We start from the raw sequence: 11,966 nt of genomic DNA, 5'->3' as shown, positions 1-11,966 counted from the left end.
TCTCCATCTGTTTCATTTTTGTGGAGCTGCTTGGATCTTTGTCTTAATTCATGATCCTATGAAGTTTTGATAACTGACAAACATTGTACGAATGACAATCAATGTACAAGGAAGAATAAACAAATATGTACAATAACGAGGTCCTTAACAGCTCTCCAAAAGGAACTAGTGAAACAAACAACACAAATGTAGGATTCGTGAGAGAATAGGGTCCTTCAGAAAGAACTAGAGACTATTTGGTCCACAAAGAAGAATTTGTTCCACGCGCACAAAGAAAATCTTAGAGAACTGTAACATTAAAGTTGCTCGTGTTATAATGGAGAGTTGCAAAAATCCTATAAGAGATAGGTCGTGGTTTTTGCCTCCCTTGAGCAAGGAGTTTTCCACGTGAAAATACTTGTGTTGATTTTCTCTTCTGTACTTTTCCTTCTTGCATAGTTACTGAAAGAACCTGATTCTTTCAGTTCATAGGTCGCAGCAAATTATCAATTGATATTAGAGCTAGATCTTTCAATAAAGACTAGCACCATGAAAGACTAAGGATGGTTGAATCTCCAGGAGTTCAAGAAGGACAATAAACAACAAGGCCACCATGCTTCAATGATAAATATTATGGCTAGTGGAAAGTAAGGATGCAAGACTTTATCATTGGAGAGGATCTAGAGCTATCAGATATTATACAAGAAGGTAAAACAATTCTCATGACCACTGATGCCAAAGGCTGGGAAACTGTTACTAAGAAAAGAGAAACATAAGATGAAGAAGACATCAAGACAGTCTAAATGAATATCCAAGCAAATAAGTTACTTATTTGCGGCGACATTAAGCTTGATGAATACAACAGAATCTCTTCTTGTAGACCTTTCAAAAAGGAGAGGGACACCTTACAGACCAAACATGAGGGAACACGTCAGGTAAAGATGTAACGAACCGTTTGGTCATTATTTCACTTTTAACCCATTTACCCCCGTTGAACCTTCCCCGAGCTCTGTTAGTATGATTTTAACCCGCGAGGATGGGCAACACAGTTCCCGAGGTAACCGAGCGAGCTTTATTGTGACTTATGAGAATCAGAACCTTAAAGTGAAAAACCTTTGACCAATAGTTAATTTTTGGATAAACGGATCTTTTTTAGGAATCTGTCAATTCCGTGAGGTCCAGAGGGTTGATTATGACTTGGTGGGGTATTCAATTCGGTTCTCGAGGCATTTGAGAGCATTTTGTACTAATGGTTGGAAAGTTGGGGGTTGACATGGTCAAATAGACCTCCGTTGGGAATTTCAAGGCCACAAGTGAGTTCGTAGCGTGTTTTTGAGTGTGTATGCATATTTGGCTTGTACCTGGGAGGTCTCGGGTGGATGTCGGGATTTGGGGTGAACTTGGTGAAACTATAATTTTTCCTAGTTTCTGGTGTCTCGCCCCAATGAGACTGTCTAAGCCACAGCGGGTCCGCTTCAGCAGAGCCTGCCCTGCTGTGGTGAGTTCTTGAATTTTTAATGAGGCGAGCCCCAATGGACGATTCTCCGCCGAGGTGAGACCGCTGTAGCTGGTCCTTAGCTCATAGGGGCGGAAATCTTTGAATCAGAAAGCCCTTTTTATTTCTAACTTCGAATCATCCCCCCTATTCACTAAATTTTTGGTCTCGAGATTATTAAGGGCAAATTGAAGAGTCTTTGAAGTTGTTTCACCTTGGGGGTAAGTTCCTTTATCTTATCTTATGAGTATCTACTCTTCTTAAGCTTGAATTAATGGTGGAAATGAATGGGGACTAGTTGGAGAAGACGAATTCCAACCTTAACTTGAGAAATGAATTCTAGGCCTTAAATATCCGTTAATTGGTGAATCTTGCTAATATTAAGATGGTATTTCATGAATTAATGGATTATAAACTTGAATATCTAACCTAGACTAAGAAATTGATTATGGTTAGTTAGGGTTTATGCCTAATTTGGGGGGTTTTGTTTTGAATGATGGAATTGATCAATAATTGAGCTTAATTAGCAATTGGAGAGTATAATTGAACTTCTAGAACGTTGGGTTACCAATTCCACTCTTAAAATACCCATTTTACCTTGTAGGTCCAATTTCCCTATTTTCTTAGTTGAATTTTGATTCGAACGAATGAATAGAAATATGTGTACTGTTATTCCCCGTTTTTAACTTAGATTTTTATATGACTAAACTGTGAGTATTCGGAGGCTCTTCGGAAGGGCAAGGCTCACATTTGATGGTTCGTAGCACCAGCTCGGCATCGAGGTAGGTTACGACTTACTTTTCGGTTAGACTTCAGTTAGCAAAGCATATGTCAAAGTTAGTTATTGACAGAGAAAGCATGTTAAGCCTTTGGGTATGAAGTTGGGATGGATATTCTTAGGTAGGTATTGTTGATGACTTTGTGGGCCTGTCGCCTCGTTTATTGTGATTTGGCTTGTTGCCATATGTGTGGTGTTGGGCTTGTTGCTTATTTGTTATGTTGTGGTTGTGATACGTTCGTCTCTTACTTATCTTGTCATTTATCATTGATAAAGGAAGAATTGGATTTGGTATTTATTACACCCCCAAGTTTCGGTACATTGAGATTTATTAGGAGTTAGCTAGTTAACTATAGACACCGGAGTTATTGTCGAAAGGATGCAAGATCATTGATGCTCGTTTTGCAATACAAGAGTCCGAGTTCGTGTAATAGGTTATGAAAGGAAAGTTAAGGACAAGGCCATTTTTCCGGTTTTGATTTAATGCGCAAGTCGCTTATAAATATTATTGGCATGGAATATTAAGGGCAAACTTGGAATTCGGAAACTATTATATTTCAAGGATTAAGTGTACATGTGGACAAATGACTAGGCAAGTAACAAAATTGGTCATCTTTATGACTTAAGAAATTCTAGAAACTTGGAGAAAAAGAAAGAAAGAAAGAAAAAAAAAAGAATAAGGGGAGCCATGTGGCCGGCCACCTTGGTGTGGGCCATGGCCACATGGTTGGCTACTACTTGAAATAAAAGATGACTAAGTCATCTTATTTCACCATCTTCATCACTTGGAAACTTCAAGAAAATTGGAGAGAAAACAACAAGGCCATTCGGCCAAGAACATGGAAATTTGAGGGTCAAGAATTGATCACCAAAAATTATTCTTCTAGTTTCTCTACTAATTAGAAGGTCCTCGTCAATGTGGAGTGGGTGTTAGAACAAGAAAACCGCTCGTTGTTGTGTTTCACCAAAGCTAGCTGTGGGAGAAGTTGGTGGGAAAGGTAAGATTTAATCCTCCCTTACATGTTCTATGGATGATTTGAGCATGTTATAGTATATGGAAATGAATGGAATTCATGAAACTATGGATTATGGTGTTGGCCGAATAGGTGCATATGTGTAGAGGTGAAGAATCAACTTTGTTTAGCATGTTTGGGTTGTTGTTGTTGTGAATTCTATGTGATGGAAATGAAGGTATTGAATGGTTTAAATTGAAGTTGTGATTGTTGTAAGTTGGGCCGTGTACATGTAGTATTATATAGGGATGAAGGACTAATTTTATTTAGTATGTTTGAAATGTTGTGTTGCGGATTCTATAATGAAAATGAATGTTTGATGACTCATGTTGACGTCGCAATTGTTGTGGGCTGTTTTGGAGAGTAATGTGATGTTAATGTAGGTTCTTGTGTCCATAAGAATGATGATTATTGGCATGCGGATTGTTGGTGTAGTTTATGAATTCGGTAGAACAATTAAATGGTTGAATAGTGAATTGACTAGTTATGGAAATTGGAAAAACAGCGTGTGGGCTGTTTTATGGAATATTTTGATATGGGAAATGATATTATTGATGTTGGTATTGTTGTTGTTGTTGTTGGTTGATGAATTGAGAATTCGGGCTAGGCACCTAAACGGGGGGAGATGCTGCCCGATTTTCGATAGAATGTAAAATAGTTTAAATTGGAACTTGAGATAAGTATGTGATACGAAGACTAACGTTAGTGTGAATCCTCTCGAATGTAGATTTGTGAGCTCGGGCGGATAGACGTAGCCAATAGGAGGTCGAGCAGGTATGTTAAGGCTCACCCCTTCTTTCTTTGGCATGTCTTAGTTGAAAATAAGTTATGACACGAATTTTGAGGTAACTCTATTCCGGTGATCCGAGCATGTTTATGATTCTCATTGGCTTCTCGATATTGGTATTCTTAATGTGGTCAAATCCTAGTCCTTATGTCATTTGTATAATCAAATTTCAAAAGTTGCATAAAGATTTTGTTTTCAAAAGAGTTTGTTTCTAAACGATTCCGAAACTACGAAAGTCCGTAACTTTCACCGAAAGGCTCGGATCGCTTCGATTTGTTCGTAGAAAGTTTTGTAACATATGATGACTTGATTCTTCATAGGCGGGCTCGGAATGATTTGATATAAGACTATGGTCCCTACGATACTTTGATATACTTATGAGAATTGACATGTTTCCGAGTACCGTCCGAAAGCTTTTTGATATAACTATTGCCTGAATTTTCAATAACGATATGAGAATGTTGAGCTATTTCCTCGTGAAGCTATTCTTCATTGACAGTCTCACCTTATAATAATCGTTCCTCCAAAGTGAGACGAAGCGGCCACGATTAATCCATAATATGATCGGAGGCTACCGACCTTATGTCACTCCGATAGATACATGACTTTATTTGGGCTCTCATGCATGCTACTCATAGGATATATGAATATGATATATGAATATGACATATGAATATGATATATGTATATGTATATGGGGAATATGGGAAAGGGCGAGAGCGTTATATACGCGTAACCCACGATCGGTTGGTGTAATATGACATGATACCGTCCGGACACGGGATGCCGGACGCGGGATATGTGGTTATGGATCGGTCGCACGTTCAATATATTATATGGATCGGGCTGCACGTTCCGCAGCAATGTATTATATGGATCGGGCTGCACGTTCCGCAGCAATATAATATTATATATATATATATATATATATGGATCGGGCTGCACGTTCCGCAGCACTAAGCATGCATGGTACCCGCCTAAAAGGCACCCAGATGTACAGGTTGCTCTTTATCCCATGATATGATATGTTCTATATTTTCGTTTTGTTACTATTCATGCTTGTATCCTTCCATATGTTGTTACTCATGCCTTACATACTCAGTACATTGCTCGTACTGACGTCCCTTCTTGTGGACGCCGCGTTCATGCCCGCGGGTAAACGGTGCAGACGCATCGATCCCTAGGGGCCCCTCAGCATATTGGAAGCGCTTACTTGTTCGGAGCTTCGGTTACCGGTACTACTTTTGTGTACGTATTTGGGCACGGTGGAATCCGGCCCTGAATTGTGGATATATGTATCTTATTTAGAGGCTCGTAGACAAACGTGTACAGTCAAATGTTTGTAGTCCTGCTCGCCTTTATGGATGTATAATCTTTTGGTAAAATCCACTGACACTCGTTCACGAGTATGCTATTGATGATTATGTTGAGTAAGATATGATTGTATCGTCCATATGGCCCACTCAGTAGCACGTATAGAATACATGATAAGAGGTGCCGGTAGGATACTATCGGGCACCCGTCACGGCCTCTGGTGGGGTCGTGACAGTATTGTTATTGTGATGTGTGCTCATGTAGAGGCACAAATGAGATTTGACATGATTACACTTGATATTGATATCATGCATAACATTCATACTCATTTTTACATGATACATGGATATGAACTGTGATTGATACTGATCATGATAAGTGAAGAAGAGAAACATCCGAGGCTTCTTATGTTGGTTTTTGCTACATGCATGTTTCATATGGCATCTCATGCATAATATTTGATGTCACCTATGTGGTCCAAAGGGAAATCATTCTGGACGGAGCATTTCACCCTTATGATTATTGTTGAATTTGACATTCATGCATGCATTTCTCATGGTAATGTGGTGTGGTTCCAATGGAGGAATTGATAGAAAAAGATTATGGAACCTATGAAATAAAGTGAAGGATGAAAGTCACCTCTGGGCTGTGTGCGAAGTGACTGTGGATAGTTTTGATATGGAATCTCTCTCTGGGCTGTGTGCGAAATGGCTTGTGTTGTGGAAGTCACCTCTGGGATGTGTGCGGAGTGACTGGTACATGGACTTTTTGGGTCCCCCATTGGTCATGGCTATCGAGATGTGGAGGTTATTCGTCCGTAGCATGTGTGTACGGTATAAGACAGTTGGCCAGTGCATTGCATTGTATCGCACCTGCATTCATATTACCTCCACTCATAACGCTGATTCTGGTTGTTGCATTTATCACATTACATGGTACGTTCTTGCATTGATTTCTTGGTTGATGATTCATTTGAGTTGCTGTGTACTTGTCAATTACTTACCTAGATACTTGATGGATTCGAGGACTAGAGGTTTTCGTCTAGGCTATGACTGTAAACTACTGATATTTATTATGATTCATATTACTGCCAGTCTTACGTGAATGTGCTTAGTGACTATATTTGACTGCTTACATGTCTATTTATTGATTTCTTTCTTCATATATGTGAACTAATTGTTGTCGGCCTATGATACCTACCTACATAGTGTTTGTACTGATACTACCTTGCTGTATTCTTTCTGAGTGCAAAGTTCGTCTCAGATTCTACTTCCACCTCTGCGAGTGACCCGAGGCCAGTTTGTTGAGTTTCCAGGGTGAGCTACTTGATGGACTTACGCATCTCGGAGACTCCTCTCTTATTACTTGTCTTTTCTTGTATTCAGAAACAGTGTTTGTATTACGAGACTTATAGTTATTTCAGACTTGTAGTTTAGTAGCTCTTGTACTGTTACAGACTATATTCCCTAGGGATGTTGTAGTATTTATTCTGCACTTATTTATTTATATACACGATTTTGAGACTGCTTATTTATTACTCCCTCCGTTTCAATTTATGTGAACCTATTTCCTTATTAGACCGTGCCAGAAAGAACGTCCTCTTTCTATATTTGGAAACACTTTACCTTTAAGCAATGATTTATAGCCACACAAAATATATGTGACTCATTTAGGACCACAAGTTTAAAAGTCTTCTTTTTTTTTTAAACTCTGTGCCCAGTCAAATGGGTTCACATAAATTGAAACGAAGGGAGTAAATCTTCCGCATGATAATTCTGAGAATTGGTAGCGAAAGGGAAAGGTTCTCCCACCAGGAGGGTTTGTGTGGGTACCCGCTCGACTTACTAGTTGGGTCGTGACAAGTTAGTATCAGAGCCCTAGATTACTCGGTCTTACAAGTACAAGAGCATGTCTAGTAGAGTCTTGCGGATTGGTACGATGAGCTCCATACCTATCTGCGAAAGGCTATGGGACATTTAGGAAACTTCCAATTCTTTCATTCCTTTCGTGCTACTTCATTCAAATTTGTATCTAGTCAACTCCAATTGGTATCTGAATTTCTTTGTCTTATTCGCTCACGGATGGTGGGAACTCCTTCTTAAATTCTTATGCGAACGATTTTGTTATGATGTGATGTGGTATGGTATGAGATGTGTCATCCTGATTCAGACACGTGACCAGGTTCAGTTTCTAGCTATGGCTTGAGGATTCAGTTGTGTGGGATTGTGGTTAAGACTCGTTTATTGTGGAGGGTTTTCTTGAGAAATGGGAGAGATAGTACAGAGGATCGCGTGATCTCCATGTTGTCAGCGTTGGGTTTCTCGGAAGTCGCAGAAGTGCATTTGTGGCTTAACAAGAATGAATTGTTCGAGGTATGATTGGTTTGGGAAAATTTTCAACATCGTCAAGGTATTATGATGGTTTGCGTGGCACGAGTGTACCAATGGCAAGTCAACGATTCAGCTGTGGCAGTGTATTAGATATCGATATGCGGGAAAAAGTGTAAGTTTGGTAAGATCATCGGATTTGGCAAAGGGATAGTGACGGTGTGTAATAAAGAAGAGAAGTTGAGAATAAGGACATTAAGTATGACTTTTATGGAAAACGTGTAGCGAAGTAAGATTTCTTATGGTATATTGGTAAGAGTACTTTTGTGTTATGGGACGGAGGCATAAGGAAGAGGATTTGGATAGATCAATCTCCGCTATAGAAAGGGAACAATTGGTATCTAACGTGCTCGTCAGGATAAGGTTGCAATTTGTAGGAGAGTGGATTTCATATTCGGTCGTGAAAGGTTAAGTTGGGCTTTGATGTGGCAATATGGTAAAGGTTGTACCACCTCATACCTCCTAACTAATTTATGTTCATGATTTCAGGACTTAGAAAGCAAGACAGGGAGTATTGGAATTGGAAATTTACCTTGGAACGGTAATAGTACGTGTTACGTCAATTGTACGGGCTATAATTTTAGTGCGTACATTACAAGGGAGAAAATAGAACCACTGGAATTTGACATTCCAGGCACGGCCTGAATGTACATGTCGTACATTATTGTACGGGCTGTACTTCTTGGCAGAACAATTTGTACTAGACGTACTTCTCATCACGTACCTCACAGACCCAAAATCATAGTTTCTGGAAATTGACTTATGATGTACGACCACAATGTATGGGACGTACAATAATGTACGGGTTGTACATTATGCCCGTACTTCTTCCGCCTCAGTGAAAAGTATAAATACGGGATTTTAGTATTATTTCCCACTTTTCATATCCTAAAGCCCTAGCACAAAGTTCTTCTCTCCATACCATTAGAATACATCAAGGTAAGTCTATTTTTATCATCCCAAGTGAATTCCAACATATATTCATGAATATTAAATGAGAATTCATTGTTTCTAGCCTAGGGTTTTCAAGAAAACCCATTTAAAGGATTCAAGACTAAAGCTTTTGAAATTCTTCAAGTTCAGACCTTTACTACGAGTTTGGAGCATTACCAGGTATGTAGGGTTTCCAACTACCTGTAGGAACATCATTGTTCTTCCCTACACCATGTTCTTCCATGATCATGTTGTATTATTATTTTGTTATTGTATTCTTAATATTCCCTTTTGGTGATTGAAAATCTGTCCGTAATCCATAGAATACCCATACTTAGCATTCCATGGGTTCTTACATGCAAGATATGAACTATTATGCTTATTTTCATGAAAATCCTACATGTCTCCATGTTTTCATACAAGTTATATTATCTTCATGTTGTAATATAAGCACGAATCATGTTTACAAGAAAGTTATATATTCATGGGCTACTAAGCCAACTATATCCATTTTCATGTTTTGGAGTTGCACAAATTACCGAGAAGGCTCAGATAGCCTGAACCTACGTATGCCAGTGTAGGATAAGGATCGCTCCGCCCAGCTAAGATGATACCTTCATGTTTACCCATTGTGGTTATTGGATCCATTCATATTCATGTTCATGTCTTGTACCCCGGCAAGGTACAGGATGGCTTAGCTAATCGGGCAGAGATTAAACGCCACGTGTTTACATGGTGGTTACATGTCGGTTATACTAATGCTCTCCCATAGATATATATACTTAAAACATTTTATTCATGTTATACATATTCATGTCAGATGATATTCATGTTCATGTTCAGTTTATAGTTTCAGTTTCATTTTCATTATTTCATGTGCCATGCTTTACTTCATTCAGTTGCTTTACATACCAGTACAATTCAAGTGTACTGACGTCCCCTTTTATTTGCCTGGGGGCCTGCATTTTACAATGCAGATTTACAGGACGACAGATCAGCACATTAGGACTTGCTCGTATCAGCTTATGGTGAGCCCCATTCTATTCGGGGTGTTATCCTTATTACATTTATTTCAGTTATGCAGTTAAGGTATGTCGGGGGACCTTGTCCCGATAAATAGTTTAGCAGTCAGACTCATGTCAGAGGTTTCATAGACTAGTTAGTTATGTTGTGTCAGATATTCAGAGTTGTATAGCCATTTTGGCTTAGTATTTTTATGTTATTTCAGACTATTTTCGCATTATGTTTCAAACAAGTATTTTACCTACCATTATGAAACTTCATTTTTTATTCAAACTATCCATGTCTTATATTGTATTCTGCATCAGCTCATGCCCCATGTTGATTTGGCAAGCCATGTGGTTCGCTCGGTCACATGCAACGAGGCACCAAGTGCCGTATTACGCCCAACCCATTGTTCGGTGCGTAACAAAGCTTGGTATCCGATCCTAGGTTGAAGTGTATTAGGGAGTCTCTGAAATCGTGTCCAGTGGGGCCAATATTATATGTGTGAGGGCCCCACACATATAAACAGTTGACCACCAAGACATCTAGAATTGTCTCACTTATTTCATACTCTAAATCGTGTAGTTAGAGGTATGCTTTCAAGAATCCTTCTAATTCGTGAGTATTGTATATTTCAGACAATGCCTGTAAAGAGAAATTACTCCAAGAGGACGAAAGCTACCAGCCAGAGAGCTACTGCCAACGTTACTCTAGAGGCGGAGCCTCAGACTCAGAGGGTTGCAGCAGATACTGCACCCCCAGCTATAGAGAGGCCTGGGGAGTTCCGTCCCCCTGCTACTCCGCAGCCCAATGCTACTGACATAGATGTTAGGGGAGCTATCCAGCTGCTCATCCAAATTATTTCTAATCAGGCACAACGTCAGGAGACGACTCCTAGCACAGGAGCTAGTGGAGGGAAGAACAACTCTAGGACCAAGGAGTTTCTGAACATGAAGCCTCCAGTGTTCACAGAGTCTATTAAGGGGGAAGATCCCCAGAATTTCATCGATGGGCTTGAGAAGGTCTTTTGTGTCATGCATGCTACGGAAACAAGGGAAGCAGAGTTAGGAGCTTATCAGTTGCAAGATGTTGCTCATATTTGGTATGAGACGTGGGAACAGTCCCACGGGGAGGATTGATACGCTTAAATTACACTTAAATTATGGCGTAAGGCGGTCGGTATCAAATATAGTAACCCAACTAGGTTGGGGTCGAATCCCACAGGGAATAAAGTGTGACATAAATACTAATCATATATTTTACTAATCTTTAAAGACTTTAGTTCTGTTCCGACTAGTGTAGAAAAAGGGTTTTGGATTGTATTCGCTATTTTGAAGTATTTGGAATTTGTTTGGATTAAAAGAACCAAAGTTGTGTCCTCGCTGTGATTAGATGTTATGCTATGGGTATCAATATGATATATTTCTAATGGGTCGAGGTTTCGTATGCACTTAATCTCTAATGCACTTCCAAATATTTTCCAATAGTTAGAAAGTATTTCTTTTCATGATTTTCCCAAATATAGAAAAGTTACAAGTAAAACCGATTAAATATGCCAAGTAGAACTCATCTTATCCCTAAGTGAGTTCATTAAACGAGGGTTAGCGCCCCGAGTCCTTGTTATATTATTTCAACTCAAACCCTAGTTCATCTTTCCAAATAAAACTAGGGTTTGTGCATAAGTAAGTGTTTGCAACCACTAACTAACAATGAATATGAGAAATAATAAAACACGTATATATATATATATATATATATATATATATATATATATATATATATATATATATATATATATATATATATATATACAATGTTAGACACCCATTGCATAACACCCATCATTTGGGTCCACAACTTTGATTAAAGAAACTACTCACACATATTGGTCACAAAAGTAGTAAGCAATAATAGGGACATAAAGCTTACAAAGTGTAATAAAGATGGTGGGGATGGAATCTTTTTGTCTTCACTAAGCTCCAAAAGTGGAGTATTCAACGCTCTCCAACCAATGGAAAAAGTGTTAAATGTTGGAGAAAAATCTGATGTGTACAAAGACCTAAAATGTTCTTTAAATAGGCTCCAAAAACGAACATCAGCAATTGGCAAAATTGTCCCTGGTAGCATGATCGACGGACCGTCGATGCCTTCATCTTTTGTTTCTTCAGTTCTATGGTCCATTCGACGGTGCCGCCGACCAGTTCGACCCTCCATTGATTCTTCCGTCTTTCTCTCTTCAGGTAGACAAATCTATTTGACGATACAAACGACGAAA

The sequence above is a fragment of the Lycium ferocissimum genome, chromosome 9 (genome assembly GCF_029784015.1).
Source record: "Lycium ferocissimum isolate CSIRO_LF1 chromosome 9, AGI_CSIRO_Lferr_CH_V1, whole genome shotgun sequence".
NCBI classification, from domain to species: Eukaryota; Viridiplantae; Streptophyta; class Magnoliopsida; order Solanales; family Solanaceae; genus Lycium; species Lycium ferocissimum.
This window is presented reverse-complemented; position numbering follows the sequence as displayed.